This window comes from Phyllobates terribilis, unplaced genomic scaffold, assembly GCF_046119375.1.
Source record: "Phyllobates terribilis strain yellow unplaced genomic scaffold, ASM4611937v1 Scaffold_63__1_contigs__length_7903474, whole genome shotgun sequence".
Classification (NCBI taxonomy): domain Eukaryota; kingdom Metazoa; phylum Chordata; class Amphibia; order Anura; family Dendrobatidae; genus Phyllobates; species Phyllobates terribilis.
The window spans coordinates 7,828,364-7,854,529 of record NW_027362823.1 but is presented as its reverse complement, the minus strand read 5'-3'; the positions used below and the strand labels follow the sequence as shown (position 1 = coordinate 7,854,529).

Sequence of the window (26,166 nt, the reverse complement as noted above, 5' to 3'; positions counted from 1 at the left end):
TCAGCAGCCCTCCTGCTAAGGGTAGACAGCTGCTCGTTCCACCCCACCCCCCGCCTTAATTGGTTCTCCTCCCTTCCAACGGTGTTGAGGCGGGTGGGAACAGCAGGGGGTGAAGGTGCTGTGTTTAAAGAGGTGGAGTTATGCAGATCTAAAACGCGTGGATTGCAGCAGCAGCAAGCCGAAAAGTGCAGGCATGTAAGGGATCTAGAGGTTGACAACATGTCTTCTTAACGGGAGTCCAGGAGCTCATCTCCACAAATGGACTTTTCAGGATCCTTGGGTGGCTCCGTAGTTTGAAACCAATTCTGGTTATCGCTTCTCGGCCTTTTGGCTAAGATCAAGTGTAGTATCTGTTCTTATCAGTTTAATATCTGATACGTCCCCTATCTGGGGACCATATATTAAATGGATTTTTAGAACAGGGAGATGGAAAAAGAGCTTGCTCTGTCCACTCCACGCATTGACCTGGTATTGCAGTATCTCCAGGACCGGTGCACCCCTTCTTTAATGCAGTTTCTAAAATCAGAAAGAATTGAATTCAATGTTTTTTGTTCATTTTGCTTGTTTGTCGGATTTTGGGATGGACTCTTTGGCTTTGCTTTTCTTCTCCTCATTGGATTTTTCATGTTCAAAGTTGCAGAAGCCAGATTACAAGCTCATTTTGGTTCAACTTCAGCAACTGTGCATTGCATTGCCATGTAATGTGATGCAATGCTATCTTTCTAGCTCTCCCTTTTTACTTCCTTTTGGATAAACAGACATATTAGGCAAGCATTTTGGAGCTTTCACCTAAATAACTACAGGTGGTGAGATAAGCTGCACAATATAATTGACCTTTCAGTATATTGTTGCACACACACCATCTATTTAGCAAATGCCCTTGTTATCAACAGCAGCCTTTTAAACTCACCTGAGCTAACAGGTATGTGCGCTGGTTACTCTGCTGCGCTTAAAATTTCTTTTTTGGTTTGCTACAATGCCTTTTCTGAAACGTTGTCTCCCTCTGCTGGAACACTGACTTCTTTCATTTAATGCCTGCAGACTATAAAAGAGAACCCAACCCAAAAAGTTTGGTTGATTAGTCTGTGGCATTCTGTTAAACTGTTGCTTATGGCGGTCTCTGTGAGCTTCTCAGCGACATTCAGCCAGCCAGGTATCCTGCCTGCAGTAGATGGAATGTGGCAATGGAACGCTGGCTGCGCGTGTCATAATAGGCTCTGAGCCTTTATATACCTGTGCACAGCAGCAGCCACCTTCAGTCTGCTGCTGGACAGCCAGCAGCAGCAGCAGCAGCAGGAGAGGTATGTAATCAGCAGCCCTCCTGCTAAGGGTAGACAGCTGCTCGTTCCACCCCACCCCCCGCCTTAATTGGTTCTCCTCCCTTCCAACGGTGTTGAGGCGGGTGGGAACAGCAGGGGGTGAAGGTGCTGTGTTTAAAGAGGTGGAGTTATGCAGATCTAAAACGCGTGGATTGCAGCAGCAGCAAGCCGAAAAGTGCAGGCATGTAAGGGATCTAGAGGTTGACAACATGTCTTCTTAACGGGAGTCCAGGAGCTCATCTCCACAAATGGACTTTTCAGGATCCTTGGGTGGCTCCGTAGTTTGAAACCAATTCTGGTTATCGCTTCTCGGCCTTTTGGCTGCGATCGTATGACTGTACCTTGATTGGTGCGAGTCTCCTGGAGGAATCCGGACCCTTTTGTGGAGGATTTTCTGCTTTTTCCTGTGGTATTCCATACCGACAGAATCCAAGATGTCTTTTGTGAAGAACACCATCCGTTTGTCCGTGGATCCATCTGACCAGAACAATAACAACGTGGTTTTCATTGTCCAAGACATCGTTGAAGGCAAAGCTGGAGCAAGACGTTCTGAGATCTTCAGTGTCAACGAATTTTCACGTCAAGGTAATTATGACGTTACCTTTATGGACCAGGATGTTTGCCTTAATGTCTTTGAATGGCTCCGTGGTCACTCTAGTGACCCCTGCTTGGAAGGAGTTAGATGGGAACCTTTGTTTGGTCTGCAAGAAAAGGAGGTGACTGTGACTGTCTATAACCCTTTTACAGACCCTGAGCTGCTGGAGTGCTTCCTCTCTCGCTACTGTGAATATGTGCGGAAGGGAGTGAAGCAAGTCAATTGTCTAGGAATCTTTAACTGTCAGTATAAATTCCGTGTGAAATTGAAAAGGGATCCTGACAGTGTGGGGGGCTTTAGACACCCTCCATCAAATTTTTCCGTTGCAGGCCATAGAGGTTTCCTCTTTTACCCAGGCCAGCCCATGTTTTGCCGTAGATGCTTTTCTTTCGGACATACCATGGTAACATGCCTTAAAGGGCAGTGTTGCCGAAATTGCAGAAAGGAGGGGCATATGGCCAACCAGTGTCCAGAGGCCAAGTCCTGTGATGTCTGTGGGAGTAGTGATCACATGTATAAGGACTGTCCTATGAGTGCACCTAGACGTTCTGATAAAGAACAGAAGGAGGAGGAGCTGGAGAGGAGGCAGATGGCAAGCGCACTGAAAGTGCTGGAAAGATTGGAGAGGGAGGAGAGAGAGGGAAGGAGGCGGGAAACTGGTAGAGCCTCTCCCTCTACGGCGCCAGAGGAGGTGTCCCTGAGACCATGTTCTTCTTCTGCTGAAGAAATGAGGAAGAAGCGGAGGGAAGAAAAGGAGTTCTGGAGGGAAGTGGCAAAGGTGGAGAAAAAGGCAGTGTCTGCGAGAATATCTAGGAAAGTGGTGGAAGCAGAGCTGCCTGAGATGATGACTTTTGGAGAGGCAATGGACGCAACAGGATGTGAAGTGCAAATCTCGGAACCCGACAGTCCTGAACACCCTTCGGGTCCTGAAAACATTGAAGATTTTTCTTCGGAGGATGATAGGGGTGCAAAGAAGAGTCGTAGGGAGGATGGTGGGGGCAGTGATGATGCAGATTTTAGTGAGCCTCAGAGGAAGATCAGAACTGCCAGAATGAGGAGTGTGGCTGGTGAAGCCAGCGGGTCGGAAACCAGCTGTTCTGTTCTGATGGCGGAGGAGGATAGTGGTGGTGCTGGATAGTGTCACCATATAATATTGTAAATGTTTTTTCTTTTTGTCCTCTTGTGAGCTTTGGTTTAGGCCAAAGGCTATTTCTTTGTGTAATTGGTGAAGGAGTAGAAGTATTATGGGATTTACCATAGTGTCCCAAAACGTAAGAGTGTTTAAAAGTAAAGTAAGAAGAGCTGCTATTTTTGAGTTTTTAGCTATGCAAAATGCATCTATTTTTTGTTTACAAGAATGTGGGGTAGTGGATGGTGTGAAAGGGGATGAATGGTCTTATGGAGCGTCTGTGTGGTCGGGGAGTGCATGTAATAAGAATGATGGTGTGGGTATTTTGGTTAAAGGAAGGGAGGTTGTTTTGAGTGATTATTTGGTTATTGAGGTGGGGAGATGTATCCTTGCTAATTTTGTATACAAGAATGTAAAGTTTTGTGTTATTAATGTTTATGCGCCAGTTGAAAAAAATGAGCGCAAAAATTTATTTGAAAAAATTAAGCTTTTTGTTCCAGGAAGAATACCTGTGGTAATTGTGGGTGATATGAACTGTGATGTGGGGAGAGTGAATGTGGATGTGTCTGGGAAAGCATTATTGGAGTTAGTGAATGATTTTGGGTTGTGTGATATGCAGCGCGTGTGTAACATGAATCCTTTGTTGAACACTTTCTTTTCTGAGAGTGGTAGGGTACAATCCAGATTGGATTATTGTTTTATTTCTAAAAATATGGTTTCTGTTAATTATAGGCAGGAAAACGTTCTTTTTTCAGATCATGTGTGTATGTTGTGTGAGTTGGATATAAAAGTTGATGGAGTGTTTGGGAGAGGATTGTGGAAGTTAAATGTTAAACTGTTAGAGAATGAAGATGTGAGAAAGGAGTATGAAAGGCGGTATGAAGAATGGTGTAAGCATAAAAATGAGTTTGGGAATGTTTGTGAGTGGTGGGACTGGGTGAAGAAACAAACAAAAATGTTCTTTAAAAATTTAGGATACAAGTATGCAGCAATTAAAAGAGAGAGTTTTGTTAAACTGAACGCGCGGTTGAGCGTTTTGTATAAGTTAAGGGAAGGAGGAGTTGAGGTGGAGGAGGATATTTTAGAGGTAAAAAAGGAGATTAGTGAGTTTTTGTTGGAGAGAGGGAGAAGCATAGTGTTTAGGGCAAAGATTGATAAGATGGAGCAGGATGAGAAATGTTCTCGGTTTTTCTTTAAAAAAGTTTTTGGAAAGAAACAGAGTATGAGCGTGGTGTATGGAGCAGATGGAAGTGAGGTGAGTGGAGAGGATATGTGTGAAGAGGTGGCTAAGTTTTATGAGGATCTGTATGCAGTGAAACAGAGGGATGAATGTTTGGAGAATGATGTTTTGAGTGTGTTAGAGAGTAAGTTGAGTGAAGCAGAAAGAGAGAGAGTGATGGGTGAGGTGACTGGTGATGAGGTATGGAAGGTTATGTGTAGTATGGCTTTGAATAAGACGCCGGGGGAGGATGGCCTCCCAGTAGAATTTTATCGTGTGATGTGGGGTGTGATTGGTAAGGACTTTGTGGATGTATGTAAGTATATGTGGGGAAACATGGAGGTGGCTGAGAGTATGCGTGCAGGTATGGTTGTGTTAATTCCTAAGAAAGGGGATTTGAAAAGTCTGAGGAATTGGAGGCCAATAACGTTACTTAATTGTGATTATAAAATCTATGCAAAACTTATGGCTAATAGGATGCGTGATGTGATAGAGAGTGTGATTGGGGATGAGCAGTGTTGTGCGGTACCTGGGAGGCGGATTCATGAGTGTGTGTGTATGTTAAGAGATTGTCTATGGGATTGCATGGGTCGTAAGAAGAGTGTATTTTTGTTAAGTTTGGATTTTGAAAAGGCTTATGATAGGTTGTCGCATGGTTTTTTGTTCAGAGTGTTGTTAAAAATGGGTTTTCCGGCTGATTTTGTTGGGCGAGTGAGAAGTTTGTATGCGGGTGTTTATAGCTGTGTTTTAATGAATGGGTATGTGGGTAGGAAAGTGAATGTGTTTTCGGGTGTGCGACAGGGGTGTCCTTTGTCCCCTGTAGCATTTATTTGTGCAATTGAGCCATTGTTGTGTATGCTGAGGAAAGATAAGGTAATTCGTGGTGTGCAAGTGCCGGGAGGTGGAGGAAAAGAATGGAAGGTGAGTGGTTATATGGATGACGTGTGTGTATTATGTGATTCTGAATGTTCGGTGAGGCGGGTGAAGTTGTTAGTGTCTATTTTTTGTGGTGCATCTGCGTTTAAAGTGAATTGGGAAAAGAGTGAGTGTAAGGGTTTTGGAGGCGGAAGTTTAAGTAGGGATGTAGGTGTGAATGTAGTGAATGGACCTATTAAAGTTTTGGGTGTGAAGTTTTCAGAGAGTTTGGATGGGAAAGAAAGTTGGGATGATGCGAAAGGAAAAGTTGAGCAGAAGTTGAATTTTTGGAAATTGAGGAGTTTATTCTTTTTTGGGAAGATTTTAATTGTTAAGAGTGTGGTGTTGCCAATATTTTTATATATTGCGGTAGTATTTCCACCAGGATATATGTGTATGAGAAGCTTGAATAGAATTTTATTTGTTTTTTTGTGGAACTCGAAAATGGAGAGAGCTAGGAGAGAAATTTTGGTTAAAAGAGTGGAAAAAGGTGGTTTGGGTTTTCCGAATTTGGACGTGTTTTTTGGTGTGAATATCGTTGTGTTTGTTTTGAAAGTGATTAGGGCGGATGGAAAGTTTTCATCTATGTGTAGGTATTTATTTGGAGCGTATTTGTTTCGTTTAAAGTGGCAAGAAAGGGATTTGCGATGTCCGATTGCTTTTGAGGTGCCTGTATGGTATGTGTGGGTTTATAAGTTTTTGGTGAGGTATGAACTGTGTGATGCAGATGTGAGATTGCTGGAGAATAAGAAGGCTGAGTATAGGATGATTGAATGTAGAGAGGTAGAATGTGGAATAAATATGGTTAGGGGTGGTGATGTGCAGAAGGTTTGGAAGAAAGTGCGGATGAGTGGTATGACCAACAAACAGAGTGAAGTTGTGTGGCAGTCTTTACATGGAGTATTACCTGTGAGAGAGTTTCAGAGGAATAGAGGTTTGGTGAGGAGTGAAATGTGTCCAAGAAATGGCTGTGGTGGAAGGGAAAGTGTGTTGCATGTTTTTTGGAATTGCCAGTATGCTAGAGATGTGATTGGGAGAATGGGGCCTTTGTGTAAAGAATTGTGTGGTGTGAATTTGTTGTCTTTTGAGTTGTTTATGTTTGGTTTGGGAATATGTGATGGGACGAAGGAAAGAGTCTTGTGGTTGATGCTTGCATGTATAAAGGAAGTGTTATGGGATGTGAGGAATGTGTATGTGTTTAAAAGGAAGGAAATTGCTGTAAAGGATAGTGTGAAGGTGATTTTGGGGAAGATGTATGTGTGTTTCCTATGGGACAAAAAGAGGAGAGGGGAAGTGGATGCGGAGGGAATATGGAAAGTTAAAAAGTGGAGATATATTGTTAGTACCTCTTGATTTTTGTTATTGTTGTTTTGAAATATGAAATAAATATTTCCGATGATGATGGGGACAGCAAATTGCGTATTGGATTTGACGCAGCTGTTTTGATGGAATTTTCCTTTGTCTGGTTTCCATAGACTGTGGAATTTCCTCGTCTGAGGAGAAAAAAAAAAAAAAAAATCTGTTCTTATCAGTTTAATATCTGATACGTCCCCTATCTGGGGACCATATATTAAATGGATTTTTAGAACAGGGAGATGGAAAAAGAGCTTGCTCTGTCCACTCCACGCATTGACCTGGTATTGCAGTATCTCCAGGACCGGTGCACCCCTTCTTTAATGCAGTTTCTAAAATCAGAAAGAATTGAATTCAATGTTTTTTGTTCATTTTGCTTGTTTGTCGGATTTTGGGATGGACTCTTTGGCTTTGCTTTTCTTCTCCTCATTGGATTTTTCATGTTCAAAGTTGCAGAAGCCAGATTACAAGCTCATTTTGGTTCAACTTCAGCAACTGTGCATTGCATTGCCATGTAATGTGATGCAATGCTATCTTTCTAGCTCTCCCTTTTTACTTCCTTTTGGATAAACAGACATATTAGGCAAGCATTTTGGAGCTTTCACCTAAATAACTACAGGTGGTGAGATAAGCTGCACAATATAATTGACCTTTCAGTATATTGTTGCACACACACCATCTATTTAGCAAATGCCCTTGTTATCAACAGCAGCCTTTTAAACTCACCTGAGCTAACAGGTATGTGCGCTGGTTACTCTGCTGCGCTTAAAATTTCTTTTTTGGTTTGCTACAATGCCTTTTCTGAAACGTTGTCTCCTTCTGCTGGAACACTGACTTCTTTCATTTAATGCCTGCAGACTATAAAAGAGAACCCAACCCAAAAAGTTTGGTTGATTAGTCTGTGGCATTCTGTTAAACTGTTGCTTATGGCGGTCTCTGTGAGCTTCTCAGCGACATTCAGCCAGCCAGGTATCCTGCCTGCAGTAGATGGAATGTGGCAATGGAACGCTGGCTGCGCGTGTCATAATAGGCTCTGAGCCTTTATATACCTGTGCACAGCAGCAGCCACCTTCAGTCTGCTGCTGGACAGCCAGCAGCAGCAGCAGCAGGAGAGGTATGTAATCAGGAGCCCTCCTGCTAAGGGTAGACAGCTGCTCGTTCCACCCCACCCCCCGCCTTAATTGGTTCTCCTCCCTTCCAACGGTGTTGAGGCGGGTGGGAACAGCAGGGGGTGAAGGTGCTGTGTTTAAAGAGGTGGAGTTATGCAGATCTAAAACGCGTGGATTGCAGCAGCAGCAAGCCGAAAAGTGCAGGCATGTAAGGGATCTAGAGGTTGACAACATGTCTTCTTAACGGGAGTCCAGGAGCTCATCTCCACAAATGGACTTTTCAGGATCCTTGGGTGGCTCCGTAGTTTGAAACCAATTCTGGTTATCGCTTCTCGGCCTTTTGGCTAAGATCAAGTGCAGTGATCTAGCGGTTGCTGCCTTGGTCATGACTGGGAGGTGCTTGGGGTACCCGGCTCCTTGGCCTGGGGGGATCGCTACACTCATCGGTGGAGCTAAACCCCCCTGCTGCTCTTAGGGAGTCGGATTAGTCCCTGGGCAACGAGAGGCGATCACCTTGTCACCACACATAGCTGTGGGGGGCAACTGTCGCCACACATAGCTGTGGTGGCAACATTTGGAGGATTAAAAGGAAAAACGGAAGGAAAACGGATTGTTGAGATGGAGTTTTGGAAAAAGAAGAGATGCTTACGTTTTTTTGTGAAACGGGAGACGGAAGAAACTTTTTTGGAAGAAAAATGGATTCTGGAAATTTTGAGGAAACATGAAGTTTTGGAGAAGGATATCTACTGTATGCAAGAAATAAAGCAAGGTAAAGTTTGTGATGTGACTCTAGTTTCTGAGGAAAAGTGCATTCATTTTTTCAAATGCTGGAGTGAAGAGGATTCTGGGAAAATTGGAGTAAGTGCATCATTCATGGGGAAACCGAAGAGTGTGATAATTTACATGGACAATCCGTTTGTGGAAATAGAGGAGATAATGGTTTTTTTGGAATCTAAATGTAAGATGGTAAAGTTTCAGAAATTATACAGGAACAAAGTTGGTATTTGGAACGGAAAGAGACGTTTTTTGGTGTGGACAACAGGAGAAGAAAATTTGCATAATGGGAGGATTATGGTAAACGGGAGTTCTGGGTATTGTTACATGGAAAGCAGCAAAGGAACTTTTGAAAAGAACTTTGGAGGACAAAAGGAAGATATTGGTGATAAAATGAAGAAGGAAGTTGATGCGATAATTATAGAGGAGAATAAGCAGGGAAAAGAAGTTGAAAGTTTAAAGGTGAAGAAAAAGGTAACGGTACAGGAAAATTGTGGATCAAGGAAAGTATCTGGTGAAAAGAAAGAAGTAAAAGAGGAAAAGGGTAAAGTTTTGGAGAAGGTGGTGACTTTCAGAGATGATGAGGAAGAGTATGATTGGGAACAGATGCGGTTAGAGCATGAGGAGGAAGAAAAGAAGTTAAGGGGTTTTGTTGGGAGGAAAGTAAAAGGGAAAAAGGGGATATTTAGTTTGGGAAACCGGGTGAAGTAATGTCAGTTGTGATTTGTTTGGAAACTGTTGAAACTGTAAAGGAATTGTTATGTTTAACTTTATATATATTAATTCAAATGAAAAAATATAAATATAATATCTAAACACGATGATGGAACTAAAATCTTGAGTTTAGTGATATATGATTTAAGATTATAAAACTTAATTTCTGAGTGTTTGGAAAAAAAAAAAAAAAAAAAAATCTGTTCTTATCAGTTTAATATCTGATACGTCCCCTATCTGGGGACCATATATTAAATGGATTTTTAGAACAGGGAGATGGAAAAAGAGCTTGCTCTGTCCACTCCACGCATTGACCTGGTATTGCAGTATCTCCAGGACCGGTGCACCCCTTCTTTAATGCAGTTTCTAAAATCAGAAAGAATTGAATTCAATGTTTTTTGTTCATTTTGCTTGTTTGTCGGATTTTGGGATGGACTCTTTGGCTTTGCTTTTCTTCTCCTCATTGGATTTTTCATGTTCAAAGTTGCAGAAGCCAGATTACAAGCTCATTTTGGTTCAACTTCAGCAACTGTGCATTGCATTGCCATGTAATGTGATGCAATGCTATCTTTCTAGCTCTCCCTTTTTACTTCCTTTTGGATAAACAGACATATTAGGCAAGCATTTTGGAGCTTTCACCTAAATAACTACAGGTGGTGAGATAAGCTGCACAATATAATTGACCTTTCAGTATATTGTTGCACACACACCATCTATTTAGCAAATGCCCTTGTTATCAACAGCAGCCTTTTAAACTCACCTGAGCTAACAGGTATGTGCGCTGGTTACTCTGCTGCGCTTAAAATTTCTTTTTTGGTTTGCTACAATGCCTTTTCTGAAACGTTGTCTCCTTCTGCTGGAACACTGACTTCTTTCATTTAATGCCTGCAGACTATAAAAGAGAACCCAACCCAAAAAGTTTGGTTGATTAGTCTGTGGCATTCTGTTAAACTGTTGCTTATGGCGGTCTCTGTGAGCTTCTCAGCGACATTCAGCCAGCCAGGTATCCTGCCTGCAGTAGATGGAATGTGGCAATGGAACGCTGGCTGCGCGTGTCATAATAGGCTCTGAGCCTTTATATACCTGTGCACAGCAGCAGCCACCTTCAGTCTGCTGCTGGACAGCCAGCAGCAGCAGCAGCAGGAGAGGTATGTAATCAGGAGCCCTCCTGCTAAGGGTAGACAGCTGCTCGTTCCACCCCACCCCCCGCCTTAATTGGTTCTCCTCCCTTCCAACGGTGTTGAGGCGGGTGGGAACAGCAGGCGGTGAAGGTGCTGTGTTTAAAGAGGTGGAGTTATGCAGATCTAAAACGCGTGGATTGCAGCAGCAGCAAGCCGAAAAGTGCAGGCATGTAAGGGATCTAGAGGTTGACAACATGTCTTCTTAACGGGAGTCCAGGAGCTCATCTCCACAAATGGACTTTTCAGGATCCTTGGGTGGCTCCGTAGTTTGAAACCAATTCTGGTTATCGCTTCTCGGCCTTTTGGCTAAGATCAAGTGTAGTATCTGTTCTTATCAGTTTAATATCTGATACGTCCCCTATCTGGGGACCATATATTAAATGGATTTTTAGAACAGGGAGATGGAAAAAGAGCTTGCTCTGTCCACTCCACGCATTGACCTGGTATTGCAGTATCTCCAGGACCGGTGCACCCCTTCTTTAATGCAGTTTCTAAAATCAGAAAGAATTGAATTCAATGTTTTTTGTTCATTTTGCTTGTTTGTCGGATTTTGGGATGGACTCTTTGGCTTTGCTTTTCTTCTCCTCATTGGATTTTTCATGTTCAAAGTTGCAGAAGCCAGATTACAAGCTCATTTTGGTTCAACTTCAGCAACTGTGCATTGCATTGCCATGTAATGTGATGCAATGCTATCTTTCTAGCTCTCCCTTTTTACTTCCTTTTGGATAAACAGACATATTAGGCAAGCATTTTGGAGCTTTCACCTAAATAACTACAGGTGGTGAGATAAGCTGCACAATATAATTGACCTTTCAGTATATTGTTGCACACACACCATCTATTTAGCAAATGCCCTTGTTATCAACAGCAGCCTTTTAAACTCACCTGAGCTAACAGGTATGTGCGCTGGTTACTCTGCTGCGCTTAAAATTTCTTTTTTGGTTTGCTACAATGCCTTTTCTGAAACGTTGTCTCCTTCTGCTGGAACACTGACTTCTTTCATTTAATGCCTGCAGACTATAAAAGAGAACCCAACCCAAAAAGTTTGGTTGATTAGTCTGTGGCATTCTGTTAAACTGTTGCTTATGGCGGTCTCTGTGAGCTTCTCAGCGACATTCAGCCAGCCAGGTATCCTGCCTGCAGTAGATGGAATGTGGCAATGGAACGCTGGCTGCGCGTGTCATAATAGGCTCTGAGCCTTTATATACCTGTGCACAGCAGCAGCCACCTTCAGTCTGCTGCTGGACAGCCAGCAGCAGCAGCAGCAGGAGAGGTATGTAATCAGGAGCCCTCCTGCTAAGGGTAGACAGCTGCTCGTTCCACCCCACCCCCCGCCTTAATTGGTTCTCCTCCCTTCCAACGGTGTTGAGGCGGGTGGGAACAGCAGGCGGTGAAGGTGCTGTGTTTAAAGAGGTGGAGTTATGCAGATCTAAAACGCGTGGATTGCAGCAGCAGCAAGCCGAAAAGTGCAGGCATGTAAGGGATCTAGAGGTTGACAACATGTCTTCTTAACGGGAGTCCAGGAGCTCATCTCCACAAATGGACTTTTCAGGATCCTTGGGTGGCTCCGTAGTTTGAAACCAATTCTGGTTATCGCTTCTCGGCCTTTTGGCTAAGATCAAGTGTAGTATCTGTTCTTATCAGTTTAATATCTGATACGTCCCCTATCTGGGGACCATATATTAAATGGATTTTTAGAACAGGGAGATGGAAAAAGAGCTTGCTCTGTCCACTCCACGCATTGACCTGGTATTGCAGTATCTCCAGGACCGGTGCACCCCTTCTTTAATGCAGTTTCTAAAATCAGAAAGAATTGAATTCAATGTTTTTTGTTCATTTTGCTTGTTTGTCGGATTTTGGGATGGACTCTTTGGCTTTGCTTTTCTTCTCCTCATTGGATTTTTCATGTTCAAAGTTGCAGAAGCCAGATTACAAGCTCATTTTGGTTCAACTTCAGCAACTGTGCATTGCATTGCCATGTAATGTGATGCAATGCTATCTTTCTAGCTCTCCCTTTTTACTTCCTTTTGGATAAACAGACATATTAGGCAAGCATTTTGGAGCTTTCACCTAAATAACTACAGGTGGTGAGATAAGCTGCACAATATAATTGACCTTTCAGTATATTGTTGCACACACACCATCTATTTAGCAAATGCCCTTGTTATCAACAGCAGCCTTTTAAACTCACCTGAGCTAACAGGTATGTGCGCTGGTTACTCTGCTGCGCTTAAAATTTCTTTTTTGGTTTGCTACAATGCCTTTTCTGAAACGTTGTCTCCTTCTGCTGGAACACTGACTTCTTTCATTTAATGCCTGCAGACTATAAAAGAGAACCCAACCCAAAAAGTTTGGTTGATTAGTCTGTGGCATTCTGTTAAACTGTTGCTTATGGCGGTCTCTGTGAGCTTCTCAGCGACATTCAGCCAGCCAGGTATCCTGCCTGCAGTAGATGGAATGTGGCAATGGAACGCTGGCTGCGCGTGTCATAATAGGCTCTGAGCCTTTATATACCTGTGCACAGCAGCAGCCACCTTCAGTCTGCTGCTGGACAGCCAGCAGCAGCAGCAGCAGGAGAGGTATGTAATCAGGAGCCCTCCTGCTAAGGGTAGACAGCTGCTCGTTCCACCCCACCCCCCGCCTTAATTGGTTCTCCTCCCTTCCAACGGTGTTGAGGCGGGTGGGAACAGCAGGGGGTGAAGGTGCTGTGTTTAAAGAGGTGGAGTTATGCAGATCTAAAACGCGTGGATTGCAGCAGCAGCAAGCCGAAAAGTGCAGGCATGTAAGGGATCTAGAGGTTGACAACATGTCTTCTTAACGGGAGTCCAGGAGCTCATCTCCACAAATGGACTTTTCAGGATCCTTGGGTGGCTCCGTAGTTTGAAACCAATTCTGGTTATCGCTTCTCGGCCTTTTGGCTAAGATCAAGTGTAGTATCTGTTCTTATCAGTTTAATATCTGATACGTCCCCTATCTGGGGACCATATATTAAATGGATTTTTAGAACAGGGAGATGGAAAAAGAGCTTGCTCTGTCCACTCCACGCATTGACCTGGTATTGCAGTATCTCCAGGACCGGTGCACCCCTTCTTTAATGCAGTTTCTAAAATCAGAAAGAATTGAATTCAATGTTTTTTGTTCATTTTGCTTGTTTGTCGGATTTTGGGATGGACTCTTTGGCTTTGCTTTTCTTCTCCTCATTGGATTTTTCATGTTCAAAGTTGCAGAAGCCAGATTACAAGCTCATTTTGGTTCAACTTCAGCAACTGTGCATTGCATTGCCATGTAATGTGATGCAATGCTATCTTTCTAGCTCTCCCTTTTTACTTCCTTTTGGATAAACAGACATATTAGGCAAGCATTTTGGAGCTTTCACCTAAATAACTACAGGTGGTGAGATAAGCTGCACAATATAATTGACCTTTCAGTATATTGTTGCACACACACCATCTATTTAGCAAATGCCCTTGTTATCAACAGCAGCCTTTTAAACTCACCTGAGCTAACAGGTATGTGCGCTGGTTACTCTGCTGCGCTTAAAATTTCTTTTTTGGTTTGCTACAATGCCTTTTCTGAAACGTTGTCTCCTTCTGCTGGAACACTGACTTCTTTCATTTAATGCCTGCAGACTATAAAAGAGAACCCAACCCAAAAAGTTTGGTTGATTAGTCTGTGGCATTCTGTTAAACTGTTGCTTATGGCGGTCTCTGTGAGCTTCTCAGCGACATTCAGCCAGCCAGGTATCCTGCCTGCAGTAGATGGAATGTGGCAATGGAACGCTGGCTGCGCGTGTCATAATAGGCTCTGAGCCTTTATATACCTGTGCACAGCAGCAGCCACCTTCAGTCTGCTGCTGGACAGCCAGCAGCAGCAGCAGCAGGAGAGGTATGTAATCAGGAGCCCTCCTGCTAAGGGTAGACAGCTGCTCGTTCCACCCCACCCCCCGCCTTAATTGGTTCTCCTCCCTTCCAACGGTGTTGAGGCGGGTGGGAACAGCAGGGGGTGAAGGTGCTGTGTTTAAAGAGGTGGAGTTATGCAGATCTAAAACGCGTGGATTGCAGCAGCAGCAAGCCGAAAAGTGCAGGCATGTAAGGGATCTAGAGGTTGACAACATGTCTTCTTAACGGGAGTCCAGGAGCTCATCTCCACAAATGGACTTTTCAGGATCCTTGGGTGGCTCCGTAGTTTGAAACCAATTCTGGTTATCGCTTCTCGGCCTTTTGGCTAAGATCAAGTGTAGTATCTGTTCTTATCAGTTTAATATCTGATACGTCCCCTATCTGGGGACCATATATTAAATGGATTTTTAGAACAGGGAGATGGAAAAAGAGCTTGCTCTGTCCACTCCACGCATTGACCTGGTATTGCAGTATCTCCAGGACCGGTGCACCCCTTCTTTAATGCAGTTTCTAAAATCAGAAAGAATTGAATTCAATGTTTTTTGTTCATTTTGCTTGTTTGTCGGATTTTGGGATGGACTCTTTGGCTTTGCTTTTCTTCTCCTCATTGGATTTTTCATGTTCAAAGTTGCAGAAGCCAGATTACAAGCTCATTTTGGTTCAACTTCAGCAACTGTGCATTGCATTGCCATGTAATGTGATGCAATGCTATCTTTCTAGCTCTCCCTTTTTACTTCCTTTTGGATAAACAGACATATTAGGCAAGCATTTTGGAGCTTTCACCTAAATAACTACAGGTGGTGAGATAAGCTGCACAATATAATTGACCTTTCAGTATATTGTTGCACACACACCATCTATTTAGCAAATGCCCTTGTTATCAACAGCAGCCTTTTAAACTCACCTGAGCTAACAGGTATGTGCGCTGGTTACTCTGCTGCGCTTAAAATTTCTTTTTTGGTTTGCTACAATGCCTTTTCTGAAACGTTGTCTCCTTCTGCTGGAACACTGACTTCTTTCATTTAATGCCTGCAGACTATAAAAGAGAACCCAACCCAAAAAGTTTGGTTGATTAGTCTGTGGCATTCTGTTAAACTGTTGCTTATGGCGGTCTCTGTGAGCTTCTCAGCGACATTCAGCCAGCCAGGTATCCTGCCTGCAGTAGATGGAATGTGGCAATGGAACGCTGGCTGCGCGTGTCATAATAGGCTCTGAACCTTTATATACCTGTGCACAGCAGCAGCCACCTTCAGTCTGCTGCTGGACAGCCAGCAGCAGCAGCAGCAGGAGAGGTATGTAATCAGGAGCCCTCCTGCTAAGGGTAGACAGCTGCTCGTTCCACCCCACCCCCCGCCTTAATTGGTTCTCCTCCCTTCCAACGGTGTTGAGGCGGGTGGGAACAGCAGGGGGTGAAGGTGCTGTGTTTAAAGAGGTGGAGTTATGCAGATCTAAAACGCGTGGATTGCAGCAGCAGCAAGCCGAAAAGTGCAGGCATGTAAGGGATCTAGAGGTTGACAACATGTCTTCTTAACGGGAGTCCAGGAGCTCATCTCCACAAATGGACTTTTCAGGATCCTTGGGTGGCTCCGTAGTTTGAAACCAATTCTGGTTATCGCTTCTCGGCCTTTTGGCTAAGATCAAGTGTAGTATCTATTCGTGGAGCCGACCCGATGGCTCACTCCGCTCCAGGATTGACTTTGTGTTCACCTCTCGGGCAGTCAGGCAGAGTAGGCGCTCGATGGTCCCCTGCTTCTTCTCCGACCACAGAGCCATTCACTTACAAGGTGTCCTCGGCGACGGTTTTCCGTCCGGCCCCGGCTCCTGGAAGCTGAATTGTGCTCTGCTGGCTCAGGATGAAGTCGTGGAGGAGCTGAGAGCAGCCTACGCAATGTGGCAGTCCTACAAGGGTAGCTTCCAAACAGTCTCTGATTGGTGGGAATATGTTAAACTTGAGTTTCGCTGTTTCTTTCAGGCCAAGGGTCGACAACAGGCGTGTGAGAAGAGGAGGGACTTCAGAGGGCTGCAGCGCGAGCTGCGGTCGCTGCAGGACCTTCTTCACTGCGGCTGGGACGTGAGGGAGGAGCTGGAGGAGACCAAGAAGAGCCTGAAAAGGCACTTTGAGGAGGAGTCCAAGCGAATCGTCTTCCGTTCCAAAGTGGAGAATCTGGAGAAGGGTGAGAAATGTAACTCATTCTTTTTCAGGAAACTTCATGCCGGTCACACGCCCCTGAACGAGCTGCGAGACGAGAGCGGAAACATGCGACGTGGGAAGGAGGACGTGATGAGGGTCGTCAGCGACTTCTACAGCAAACTCTACTCCCACAAGACTACCGACCCCGACGCTGCTGATAAGTTCCTGTCAGGTATCACTAACCATCTTGATCCTGCAGGCACGGCAGCCTTGGACAAACCTCTGATGGTGGGCGAATTGCTCTCTGCCGCTAAATCCTTTAGGACCGGCAGGACCCCGGGCAGTGATGGTCTTCCAGCGGAGCTCTATGTAGCGCTGGGAGACCTCATCTGTCCGGACCTGTTGGAGCTGTACGAGGAGATGGTGGTGGAGGGTAGAATGCCTCCATCTTTGAGGGAAGGAATGGTCACGATCCTGTACAAGCGGAAGGGAGAGAGGTGCGACCTGAGGAATTGGCGTCCCATCACTCTGCTCAACGTGGACTACAAGATCCTGGCCAAGACGATGGCGACACGACTTAAGACAGTCATCAGACGGATCATCCACCCGGACCAGACATGCGGCATCCCTGGACGTCGCATCGCAGACAGCCTCGCTCTCGTGCGGGACACGGTCGAGTACATCAAGGTCCGCCGCGCACACGCGGCCCTGGTCTCCTTGGATCAGGAGAAGGCCTTCGACCGGGTTTCCCACGAGTTCATGGGCCGAGCTCTGCACCGGTTAGGTTTGGGTAACATGTTTTGTTCGTATGTCCGTCTGATGTATTTTGATATCCACAGCTCGGTGTTGGTGAATGGCTGGAAGACTGACCCCTTCCCTGTCCTCTCTGGGGTCAGACAAGGCTGCCCTCTATCACCTCTTCTTTTTGTTTGTGTTATAGAACTCTTCGCAGAGGCTATCCGGCAGAATGGAGAGATCAGAGGGATCACCGCACCGGGTCCGGGACGACACGAGGTCAAGTGCTCGCTCTACATGGACGACGTCACCGTCTTCTGCGCTGATCGTGGTTCAGTCGACGCCCTCGTCCAGACGTGTGAGAGGTTCGGCCGGGCTTCAGGGGCCAAAGTCAACTGCAGGAAGTCGGAAGCCATGCTCTTCGGGGATTGGCAGCCGGCCTCCTCCGCCCTCTTCCCCTTCAACATTCAACCGGATTTCCTCAAGGTGCTGGGAGTCTGGTTCGGGAAGGAAGGAGCGGCCCTCAAGTCCTGGCAAGAACGCTTGGCCAAAGTGAAGCAACGGATCGGACTCTGGAGCCTCAGACACCTCACTTGTGAGGGTAAGGCACTCGTCCTGCGTAATGAGGTCCTGCCCGTCTTGCAGTACACGGCGCAGGCCTGGCCCCCACACGTCACTGTGTGCAGGGCCATTACCAGGACAGTGTTTCACTTTGTCTGGGGATCCAAGATGGACAGAGTCAGGCGGGCCGTCATGTACAAGGAGCCTCGCAAGGGTGGGAAGGGCGTTCCAGATATCCCCACCCTCCTGCGATCCTCTTTTGTGTGTGATTGTGTCCGCCGGACTTTGCAAGTCAAGAATGGCTCCGCGGGCAGGTCCATGTCTCGCTTCTTCCTGCTTCCTCTTTGGAGGCGACTCGGCTGGGACAAGTGGGACAGCTCCTTCCCCTACAACTGGACGACGCCATGGTTCTACGGAGACGTCGTTCGATTTGTGGGGGAACATCAACTGGAGGGACTCAAGCCCGACTTGTGGAAGCCCAAAACTATCCACAAGCTCATCAGAGCCAAGGATGACGTGGAGAACATCACAGGACTTCACCAGGACACGCTGTAGACTGTGTGGACAAATGTGTCGTCTGACAGGCTGACCAACGGGCACAAGGACTTGTCGTGGATGGCGATTCAGGGCGGACTGCCCGTCCGGTCATTCATGCATGCCCGGAACCTGTGCAAGACCCTGTACTGCCCAAGGTGCCCCTTCGTGGAGGAAACATCTTTGCACACTTTTTGGGACTGCGGATTTGCACAGCGCCTGTTGACTGCCCTTGAGGACGACCTGAGGAACTCTGTCCCCAGGGCGAGCCTATCGCACCATTCTGTGCTTTACGGACTCTTCCCTGGGGTTCATACCGTCGGAGCCATCCAGGAGGCTTGGCGCCTTATGAACTGCTTCAAGGATGCCGTTTGGGTCGCCAGGAACCGGCTCATCTTGAGGAGGGAGAGGATGTCCATCCAGGACTGCCGCAGGCTGATCCACAGCCTGCTCAGAGACTATTCCATCGTGGACGGTCCGGAGGACGAGGATGAGGACTAAACCCCTCCTCCCCTTCTCCCCTTATGTGTCTTGTCTTTCAATAAAGCTTCGGGCCTGTGATTTTCCCCTCCCCATCCCCTTTTTCCCAATCCCCATCTCTTATCACGATTCTTCGTACTGTATTGATTGACATGCTTTTTCTTTCAGATTGAGTGTTTTGTGTAGCATAGGGGTGTGATGTGTCTAGTTAGTGCGTCGTATCCTCATGCTATGTAAATATGATGTAGAATTCTGTGTGTACTGGGCTGCGGCACTGTACACTGTCTGTTAACTTATTTTTTGTGCTAATAAAAGATATATTCAATCAAAAAAATCTGTTCTTATCAGTTTAATATCTGATACGTCCCCTATCTGGGGACCATATATTAAATGGATTTTTAGAACAGGGAGATGGAAAAAGAGCTTGCTCTGTCCACTCCACGCATTGACCTGGTATTGCAGTATCTCCAGGACCGGTGCACCCCTTCTTTAATGCAGTTTCTAAAATCAGAAAGAATTGAATTCAATGTTTTTTGTTCATTTTGCTTGTTTGTCGGATTTTGGGATGGACTCTTTGGCTTTGCTTTTCTTCTCCTCATTGGATTTTTCATGTTCAAAGTTGCAGAAGCCAGATTACAAGCTCATTTTGGTTCAACTTCAGCAACTGTGCATTGCATTGCCATGTAATGTGATGCAATGCTATCTTTCTAGCTCTCCCTTTTTACTTCCTTTTGGATAAACAGACATATTAGGCAAGCATTTTGGAGCTTTCACCTAAATAACTACAGGTGGTGAGATAAGCTGCACAATATAATTGACCTTTCAGTATATTGTTGCACACACACCATCTATTTAGCAAATGCCCTTGTTATCAACAGCAGCCTTTTAAACTCACCTGAGCTAACAGGTATGTGCGCTGGTTACTCTGCTGCGCTTAAAATTTCTTTTTTGGTTTGCTACAATGCCTTTTCTGAAACGTTGTCTCCTTCTGCTGGAACACTGACTTCTTTCATTTAATGCCTGCAGACTATAAAAGAGAACCCAACCCAAAAAGTTTGGTTGATTAGTCTGTGGCATTCTGTTAAACTGTTGCTTATGGCGGTCTCTGTGAGCTTTTCAGCGACATTCAGCCAGCCAGGTATCCTGCCTGCAGTAGATGGAATGTGGCAATGGAATGCTGGCTGCGCGTGTCATAATAGGCTCTGAGCCTTTATATACCTGTGCACAGCAGCAGCCACCTTCAGTCTGCTGCTGGACAGCCAGCAGCAGCAGCAGCAGCAGGAGAGGTATGTAATCAGGAGCCCTCCTGCTAAGGGTAGACAGCTGCTCGTTCCACCCCACCCCCCGCCTTAATTGGTTCTCCTCCCTTCCAACGGTGTTGAGGCGGGTGGGAACAGCAGGGGGTGAAGGTGTTGTGTTTAAAGAGGTGGAGTTATGCAGATCTAAAACGCGTGGATTGCAGCAGCAGCAAGCCGAAAAGTGCAGGCATGTAAGGGATCTAGAGGTTGACAACATGTCTTCTTAATGGGAGTCCAGGAGCTCATCTCCACAAATGGACTTTTCAGGATCCTTGGGTGGCTCCGTAGTTTGAAACCAATTCTGGTTATCGCTTCTCGGCCTTTTGGCTAAGATCAAGTGTAGTATCTGTTCTTATCAGTTTAATATCTGATACGTCCCCTATCTGGGGACCATATATTAAATGGATTTTTAGAACAGGGAGATGGAAAAAGAGCTTGCTCTGTCCACTCCACGCATTGACCTGGTATTGCAGTATCTCCAGGACCGGTGCACCCCTTCTTTAATGCAGTTTCTAAAATCAGAAAGAATTGAATTCAATGTTTTTTGTTCATTTTGCTTGTTTGTCGGATTTTGGGATGGACTCTTTGGCTTTGCTTTTCTTCTCCTCATTGGATTTTTCATGTTCAAAGTTGCAGAAGCCAGATTACAAGCTCATTTTGGTTCAACTTCAGCAACTGTGCATTGCATTGCCATGTAATGTGATGCAATGCTATCTTTCTAGCTCTCCCTTTTTACTTCCTTTTGGATAAACAGACATATTAGGCAAGCATTTTGGAGCTTTCACCTAAATAACTACAGGTGGTGAGATAAGCTGCACAATATAATTGACCTTTCAGTATATTGTTGCACACACACCATCTATTTAGCAAATGCCCTTGTTATCAACAGCAGCCTTTTAAACTCACCTGAGCTAACAGGTATGTGCGCTGGTTACTCTGCTGCGCTTAAAATTTCTTTTTTGGTTTGCTACAATGCCTTTTCTGAAACGTTGTCTCCTTCTGCTGGAACACTGACTTCTTTCATTTAATGCCTGCAGACTATAAAAGAGAACCCAACCCAAAAAGTTTGGTTGATTAGTCTGTGGCATTCTGTTAAACTGTTGCTTATGGCGGTCTCTGTGAGCTTCTCAGCGACATTCAGCCAGCCAGGTATCCTGCCTGCAGTAGATGGAATGTGGCAATGGAACGCTGGCTGCGCGTGTCATAATAGGCTCTGAGCCTTTATATACCTGTGCACAGCAGCAGCCACCTTCAGTCTGCTGCTGGACAGCCAGCAGCAGCAGCAGCAGCAGGAGAGGTATGTAATCAGGAGCCCTCCTGCTAAGGGTAGACAGCTGCTCGTTCCACCCCACCCCCCGCCTTAATTGGTTCTCCTCCCTTCCAACGGTGTTGAGGCGGGTGGGAACAGCAGGGGGTGAAGGTGCTGTGTTTAAAGAGGTGGAGTTATGCAGATCTAAAACGCGTGGATTGCAGCAGCAGCAAGCCGAAAAGTGCAGGCATGTAAGGGATCTAGAGGTTGACAACATGTCTTCTTAACGGGAGTCCAGGAGCTCATCTCCACAAATGGACTTTTCAGGATCCTTGGGTGGCTCCGTAGTTTGAAACCAATTCTGGTTATCGCTTCTCGGCCTTTTGGCTAAGATCAAGTGTAGTATCTGTTCTTATCAGTTTAATATCTGATACGTCCCCTATCTGGGGACCATATATTAAATGGATTTTTAGAACAGGGAGATGGAAAAAGAGCTTGCTCTGTCCACTCCACGCATTGACCTGGTATTGCAGTATCTCCAGGACCGGTGCACCCCTTCTTTAATGCAGTTTCTAAAATCAGAAAGAATTGAATTCAATGTTTTTTGTTCATTTTGCTTGTTTGTCGGATTTTGGGATGGACTCTTTGGCTTTGCTTTTCTTCTCCTCATTGGATTTTTCATGTTCAAAGTTGCAGAAGCCAGATTACAAGCTCATTTTGGTTCAACTTCAGCAACTGTGCATTGCATTGCCATGTAATGTGATGCAATGCTATCTTTCTATCTCTCCCTTTTTACTTCCTTTTGGATAAACAGACATATTAGGCAAGCATTTTGGAGCTTTCACCTAAATAACTACAGGTGGTGAGATAAGCTGCACAATATAATTGACCTTTCAGTATATTGTTGCACACACACCATCTATTTAGCAAATGCCCTTGTTATCAACAGCAGCCTTTTAAACTCACCTGAGCTAACAGGTATGTGCGCTGGTTACTCTGCTGCGCTTAAAATTTCTTTTTTGGTTTGCTACAATGCCTTTTCTGAAACGTTGTCTCCTTCTGCTGGAACACTGACTTCTTTCATTTAATGCCTGCAGACTATAAAAGAGAACCCAACCCAAAAAGTTTGGTTGATTAGTCTGTGGCATTCTGTTAAACTGTTGCTTATGGCGGTCTCTGTGAGCTTCTCAGCGACATTCAGCCAGCCAGGTATCCTGCCTGCAGTAGATGGAATGTGGCAATGGAACGCTGGCTGCGCGTGTCATAATAGGCTCTGAGCCTTTATATACCTGTGCACAGCAGCAGCCACCTTCAGTCTGCTGCTGGACAGCCAGCAGCAGCAGCAGCAGGAGAGGTATGTAATCAGGAGCCCTCCTGCTAAGGGTAGACAGCTGCTCGTTCCACCCCACCCCCCGCCTTAATTGGTTCTCCTCCCTTCCAACGGTGTTGAGGCGGGTGGGAACAGCAGGGGGTGAAGGTGCTGTGTTTAAAGAGGTGGAGTTATGCAGATCTAAAACGCGTGGATTGCAGCAGCAGCAAGCCGAAAAGTGCAGGCATGTAAGGGATCTAGAGGTTGACAACATGTCTTCTTAACGGGAGTCCAGGAGCTCATCTCCACAAATGGACTTTTCAGGATCCTTGGGTGGCTCCGTAGTTTGAAACCAATTCTGGTTATCGCTTCTCGGCCTTTTGGCTAAGATCAAGTGTAGTATCTGTTCTTATCAGTTTAATATCTGATACGTCCCCTATCTGGGGACCATATATTAAATGGATTTTTAGAACAGGGAGATGGAAAAAGAGCTTGCTCTGTCCACTCCACGCATTGACCTGGTATTGCAGTATCTCCAGGACCGGTGCACCCCTTCTTTAATGCAGTTTCTAAAATCAGAAAGAATTGAATTCAATGTTTTTTGTTCATTTTGCTTGTTTGTCGGATTTTGGGATGGACTCTTTGGCTTTGCTTTTCTTCTCCTCATTGGATTTTTCATGTTCAAAGTTGCAGAAGCCAGATTACAAGCTCATTTTGGTTCAACTTCAGCAACTGTGCATTGCATTGCCATGTAATGTGATGCAATGCTATCTTTCTAGCTCTCCCTTTTTACTTCCTTTTGGATAAACAGACATATTAGGCAAGCATTTTGGAGCTTTCACCTAAATAACTACAGGTGGTGAGATAAGCTGCACAATATAATTGACCTTTCAGTATATTGTTGCACACACACCATCTATTTAGCAAATGCCCTTGTTATCAACAGCAGCCTTTTAAACTCACCTGAGCTAACAGGTATGTGCGCTGGTTACTCTGCTGCGCTTAAAATTTCTTTTTTGGTTTGCTACAATGCCTTTTCTGAAACGTTGTCTCCTTCTGCTGGAACACTGACTTCTTTCATTTAATGCCTGCAGACTATAAAAGAGAACCCAACCCAAAAAGTTTGGTTGATTAGTCTGTGGCATTCTGTTAAACTGTTGCTTATGGCGGTCTCTGTGAGCTTCTCAGCGACATTCAGCCAGCCAGGTATCCTGCCTGCAGTAGATGGAATGTGGCAATGGAACGCTGGCTGCGCGTGTCATAATAGGCTCTGAGCCTTTATATACCTGTGCACAGCAGCAGCCACCTTCAGTCTGCTGCTGGACAGCCAGCAGCAGCAGCAGCAGGAGAGGTATGTAATCAGGAGCCCTCCTGCTAAGGGTAGACAGCTGCTCGTTCCACCCCACCCCCCGCCTTAATTGGTTCTCCTCCCTTCCAACGGTGTTGAGGCGGGTGGGAACAGCAGGGGGTGAAGGTGCTGTGTTTAAAGAGGTGGAGTTATGCAGATCTAAAACGCCTGGATTGCAGCAGCAGCAAGCCGAAAAGTGCAGGCATGTAAGGGATCTAGAGGTTGACAACATGTCTTCTTAACGGGAGTCCAGGAGCTCATCTCCACAAATGGACTTTTCAGGATCCTTGGGTGGCTCCGTAGTTTGAAACCAATTCTGGTTATCGCTTCTCGGCCTTTTGGCTGAGATCAGGTGCAGTGATCTAACGGTTCCTGCCTTGGTCTTGGCTGAGAGGTGCCCGGGGTACCCGGCTCCTTGGCCTGGGGGGATCGTCTCACCTTTTGGTGGGATTTCACCCCCCTGCTGCTATTAGGGAGCTGGCTTAGTCCCCGGGCAACAAGTTGCGATCCCAAGGCGAAAGGCCGAGCCCGTAGTGACGGTAAGCCTTTGCCACTTTGGTGAGATGCCTTGTTCATTTCAATTTTCCACTGGCTCCGGCCAGATCAGGAACTCGGTGCGTATCGAGGTTCCAGCAAACCATGTCGGATATGACAACCCCCGTGAGTTCTATGTACAGATTTTGAGAGATCTGTTGAACGTGAAAGATCATGATGTTTACTGCCTGCAGGAGAAGGGGCAGAGTACATATATTCTCACGTTCTCGACCAAGGTTGCCTGCCAGCACTTTTACGAATGCGTTAAGGGCCACCGCAACAGCAAGCTGTTGGACGGAGTGATTTTTACGGGTCTATATGGCGGAGTTGACGTTCCCCTTGTGGTATACATGTTTAACCCCCATGTGTCCACAGATGATATTGAGCTTTTTCTGAGCAGATATTGTACATCTGTCAGATTTACGGGGAACGTCAAAGGTCGGAGCGGTTTCTGGAATGGGAAACGACGCTTTATGGTACGCTTCAGACTTGACCCTGGGGGTGTAGAAGGCCTTATGCACCCCCCCTCCACAGTGGTGCTGGGAAGAGACCATGGCTACCTCTTCTATGATGGACAACCATTCAGGTGTCGTAGGTGTGGTGACCTTGGTCACATACAGAGCGATTGTAAGAACGAGCGGATGAGTCAGTGCCACAATTGTGGACAATGGGGTCATGCCTCAAAGGACTGTAAGAACAGTAAGACCTGCAGTGGGTGCGGAATGTCTACTCACCTGTTCAGTAATTGTCCGATGCGGACAAGGTCTCGTGGTGGCTCTCGGGCGCCTGCGGCTAGTTCCGCAGGAGTTCCTGCTGATGCCAGCAGGGTCAGCCCGGGTGACCCCAGAAAAAGCTTTGTGGACATTACTAAAGGTCAAAAACAGTCTGACTCAGTCGATGCTCAGTCGGTACCTTTGCGGAAAAACCCGGCCTCTGTAGCCGAGGTCACGCCTTTGCCTACTCCTGCAGGGGTCCAGGTTTCACCTGGTGGGGAGATGGCACCTTCTCAGAGCGGAAATGAGAGGGAACCAAAAAAGAGGCGAAAATCTGGAGCTGTTGGTACCAATCCAGATGTCCATCCAGATACCCCTGCTGATGCCAGCACAGATGTTGGACCAGATGTCTGCCCTGATGCCAGTCCAGACGGATGCCCTGATGCCAATCCAGATGGATGCCCTGATGCCAATCCAGACGGATGCCCTGATGCCAATCCAGATGGATGTCCTGATGCCAACCCAGATGGATGCCTTGATGCCAGTCCAGATGGATGTCCTGATGCCAGTCCAGATGGATGTCCTGATGCCAGTCCAGATGGATGTCCTGGAACCATTCCTGATGGATGTCCTGTTGCCTGCCTGGATGATAGAGGTCGTGCAGTGGTTGGTGAACCTGTTGCAGGTCCTGATGGTCATCCTGCTCCGGAGATGATGTCCCTTGGTGCTCCTGGAGGGTCTGCGGGTATTCCACCTGCTGCAGTGCCTGGTGAGGATCGGGTGGATTCGGAGGATCGGATGGATCTCAGCGCCAGTGGTAAGAGAAGTCGTGAAGAGGCACAGGAGGAGCATAACCTGCCTCAGATGTCCCGTAAAGTCTTTCTATCTAGTGCTGCAAAAATTCTCAGCCCAGAGGGGACTAACTTAATTGAGGATTTCACGGACTCAGATGAAACGGACAGTTTACGAACTGTGTCATCCCTTCCTTCACCTTCTCTGTCACAAATTATTGATTCAGATTCAGAGTATAATGAATCAATAAAAAACACCTAACATGGCAGAAATCC

The 26,166-nt window shown here is 45.9% G+C and overlaps 11 non-coding genes and 1 pseudogene across 11 annotated transcripts; all 12 read left to right on the top strand.

Annotated features, from left to right (window-relative positions):
* The first annotated feature begins 311 nt into the window (after positions 1–311).
* On the top strand, positions 312–502 carry LOC141193006 (U2 spliceosomal RNA). The gene has a single exon (XR_012266307.1). It is a non-coding gene; the product is annotated as a U2 spliceosomal RNA (small nuclear RNA).
* Positions 503–6,660: 6,158 nt separating this feature from the next.
* LOC141192548 (U2 spliceosomal RNA) lies at positions 6,661–6,848 on the top strand. Its single transcript, XR_012265921.1, has one exon. It is a non-coding gene; the product is annotated as a U2 spliceosomal RNA (small nuclear RNA).
* A 2,438-nt stretch (positions 6,849–9,286) lies between these two features.
* Positions 9,287–9,479, top strand: LOC141192552 (U2 spliceosomal RNA). Its single transcript, XR_012265924.1, has one exon. It is a non-coding gene; the product is annotated as a U2 spliceosomal RNA (small nuclear RNA).
* Positions 9,480–10,594: 1,115 nt separating this feature from the next.
* On the top strand, positions 10,595–10,785 carry LOC141193005 (U2 spliceosomal RNA). Its single transcript, XR_012266306.1, has one exon. It is a non-coding gene; the product is annotated as a U2 spliceosomal RNA (small nuclear RNA).
* Positions 10,786–11,900: 1,115 nt separating this feature from the next.
* On the top strand, positions 11,901–12,091 carry LOC141193004 (U2 spliceosomal RNA). The gene has a single exon (XR_012266305.1). It is a non-coding gene; the product is annotated as a U2 spliceosomal RNA (small nuclear RNA).
* A 1,115-nt stretch (positions 12,092–13,206) lies between these two features.
* Positions 13,207–13,397, top strand: LOC141193003 (U2 spliceosomal RNA). Its single transcript, XR_012266304.1, has one exon. It is a non-coding gene; the product is annotated as a U2 spliceosomal RNA (small nuclear RNA).
* Positions 13,398–14,512: 1,115 nt separating this feature from the next.
* Positions 14,513–14,703, top strand: LOC141193002 (U2 spliceosomal RNA). The gene has a single exon (XR_012266303.1). It is a non-coding gene; the product is annotated as a U2 spliceosomal RNA (small nuclear RNA).
* Positions 14,704–15,818: 1,115 nt separating this feature from the next.
* LOC141192626 (U2 spliceosomal RNA) lies at positions 15,819–15,919 on the top strand (annotated as a pseudogene).
* A 3,022-nt stretch (positions 15,920–18,941) lies between these two features.
* On the top strand, positions 18,942–19,135 carry LOC141193144 (U2 spliceosomal RNA). The gene has a single exon (XR_012266439.1). It is a non-coding gene; the product is annotated as a U2 spliceosomal RNA (small nuclear RNA).
* Positions 19,136–20,253: 1,118 nt separating this feature from the next.
* On the top strand, positions 20,254–20,444 carry LOC141193000 (U2 spliceosomal RNA). The gene has a single exon (XR_012266301.1). It is a non-coding gene; the product is annotated as a U2 spliceosomal RNA (small nuclear RNA).
* Positions 20,445–21,562: 1,118 nt separating this feature from the next.
* Positions 21,563–21,753, top strand: LOC141192999 (U2 spliceosomal RNA). The gene has a single exon (XR_012266300.1). It is a non-coding gene; the product is annotated as a U2 spliceosomal RNA (small nuclear RNA).
* A 1,115-nt stretch (positions 21,754–22,868) lies between these two features.
* LOC141192998 (U2 spliceosomal RNA) lies at positions 22,869–23,059 on the top strand. The gene has a single exon (XR_012266299.1). It is a non-coding gene; the product is annotated as a U2 spliceosomal RNA (small nuclear RNA).
* Positions 23,060–26,166: the final 3,107 nt, after the last annotated feature.